The sequence below is a fragment of the Camellia sinensis genome, chromosome 6 (assembly GCF_055761805.1).
Source record: "Camellia sinensis isolate YWXY chromosome 6, ASM5576180v1, whole genome shotgun sequence".
Classification (NCBI taxonomy): domain Eukaryota; kingdom Viridiplantae; phylum Streptophyta; class Magnoliopsida; order Ericales; family Theaceae; genus Camellia; species Camellia sinensis.
Genome location: NC_138966.1, coordinates 203,006,930 through 203,009,702, shown reverse-complemented (window position 1 = coordinate 203,009,702; position 2,773 = coordinate 203,006,930). Strand labels below are relative to the sequence as shown.

At 28.3% G+C, this 2,773-nt stretch overlaps 1 pseudogene; it reads left to right on the top strand.

The window, feature by feature from the left end:
* Nucleotides 1-1,139: 1,139 nt before the first annotated feature.
* Nucleotides 1,140-1,652, top strand: LOC145794007 (pectinesterase inhibitor-like; annotated as a pseudogene).
* Nucleotides 1,653-2,773: the final 1,121 nt, after the last annotated feature.

Below are 2,773 nucleotides of genomic sequence, written 5' to 3'. Positions count from 1 at the left end.
TATCATGACTTTTTAAATAGTTTAAATATTCACATAAAAAAAAAAAAAAAAAACTACCTCATCAACAAATAATCATAAACCCTATGCTTATCATCATACACACCACATACAACAAATTCTAAGCTCACAGTATACACACATACATACAATTTTAATTATAAAATTCATACACTGCTAGCGTGAACTTCCAGTTCACTAAATGCTTAACAATAGCTTGTTCAAACACTGATACAACAAAATTTCATCATTCAAAATTTTACATGAACACAATGATTTCATCATAACAACGAATCAATCACTAATAGCATGACATGAACATCACTGTAATCAATTGATGATAAACGATGAAGAACGACGAAGAACAATGAAGAATAGAACAAATGACAATAGCAATCTCAAACAAAACTAACCTTCTCTAGAATATCGATTGAAAACCAGACAAAACGCAAATCGCAAATCGAAATCACGCAAAACCTAGAGCTTCAGTAATCGCAAAATCGCGTCCAATCTATAGCTTCAACAACTGACAAATCGTAAATGGCAAAGAGAAATCAAAAATTGCAAAAAATCCAAAATCCAAACACAGATCACGAACTTCCCAAATGTGATATTCAAACAACAAGCTATATATATAAGGGTAAAATGGTCAAAAAATATATATATATATAAATGAAAATAGGACCTCTGGGTCTAAAAGTGTAAACTTTAGGATTTAGTAAAATAAAAATAAAAAAATAAAATGATTGGTATAGAATAATCTGAAATAGGATTTTTCAGTAATTTTCCCTTTATAGTTATATTACAAATTTAAAAGGTAAGAAATTGCATTACTATCTCTTAACATTTTGACAGCTTGTAATTAATAAAGTCTTAAGAGTCAATCCACAAGTATCTACAATTATCATCTTACATTATATATCCATGCATTACTATCTCTTAACATTTTGACAGCTCGTAATTAATAAAATCTTAAGAGTCAATCCACAAGTATCTACAATTATCATCTTACATTATATATCCATCTTGAAGAACTACATATGTGCGTCATTGTAGGCTTTGTACTCCATAAAGTATTGTAAAGCAAATTAAGACAAATAAAACAAACTTATTTGAAGCTAAAACAAAAGCATAGAATGAGAATGGGTTATTCTTCTTTTAGTAGCTCTTTGATGGTTTCTCTTTCGCTAGTATTTTTTCTTCTATTCATTAGTCTCTCAACTGCTTGAAGGCCAAGCATGAAATCAACAACTGATTGGATCACTGAAATTTGCTCCAAAACTCAAAATCCTTCACTTTGTTTGCAGACTTTGCCTCGCCCTTCCGGTGGAGACCGTAAAGCCCTCGGCCAAATCTCGATCAACATGACACAAACCAACGCTAAACAGACTTCCAACCTCATTACCTCCCTTTCCAAACAAGCAACTGACCCTAAACTAAGAAATATACACTCTATGTGTGCTGAAAACTATAAAGATGCCATTAACAACCTTAATCAAGCTAAAAATGCGATGAACTCTGGTGACTTTGATGGCATGAATGCTAAAGCCTCAGCTGCAGAGACTGATTCAAGTATTTGTGAAGATGGCTTTCAAAGAACACCTAAACCATTCCAGCTTCAACAAGCAAATAAGAAGGCGTCAGAGCTTTTGTAGTATCGTTTTGGCTATCAGTGTCTCTTTGAAGTCTAGACCAAAGTAGTTTTATCATCTTCATATGTGAAATTTAGGCTACAAAAAATAAAATCTCATAATTTCTTATTGAGACAAATAAAAATGCTACTTTAATATTGCATAATATTATAAATCTTAAAATCAAATCAAGTTGATCGGAGTGGTACACTCCACTTGTATTATTTGTATTAAAAGAAAGAGAGGAAAATTATCAATAAATTATGTTTGGCTTTTAAAATTACGAGTCCTATTAATTTTCCAGGTGAACAATTAAATATTATTTTTGATAATTTATTTACAAAAAATTCAATTCTTTATAATGGTTTTTTTTCTCCAAATTTACCCTTCACATTAAAATATTAATAACAATTTTATTTATTTATTTATTTTTATAAACATGAGAGTTCTATTAAATAGGCATAAGATTCATAGTTTCTGTTATACTTTGAAAAATATATGAATTTTTCATTGCATTATTGGACATTAAATTTAGTTCTTCCATCTAAATTGGAGATTAAGTTTAATAATTTTGTGACACTTGTCAATTTTTTAAGATATACACCTAGACAAAGTTAATAAAAATTAAGATGAAATGACTAAATTAAAATTAGACATAACCCATGTAACTCAATTCTGGCTTAAAATTTTTTAAAGATTGAGCACTATGTTTTTATTTTGGTGAGGACTTGGGCATAAATTTAACAATTTGAATTAAATTATGTGGGCTTAGGCAGAGACACCGAATAATCCGATCAATTCAAAATCCAAATTGTATAGACAAATATAAAAAATATAAATTATTGTGTGACCATAACTTCTTTTTTTTTTTTTTAATAAGAAAAAATAAGTTTCACAAACCATCACTTTTAATAGAAAAAGTAACATTTCTTTCTATTTGATTTTAACAAGTCACTTTTTAGCTATTTAAGCTAAAAACGCTTTTTGCTATTGATGGTAATTTGTGTAATTGACAATTGGAAAAAAAAAAAAATTAATAGGATCTACCATATTTCATAATTGCTAAAAAAATCATACATTTTTCTAACTTTTTTTTTGTCTTTAAAAAAAAATAATTTAATTTATATGAAAAGTTTTTACTGTTC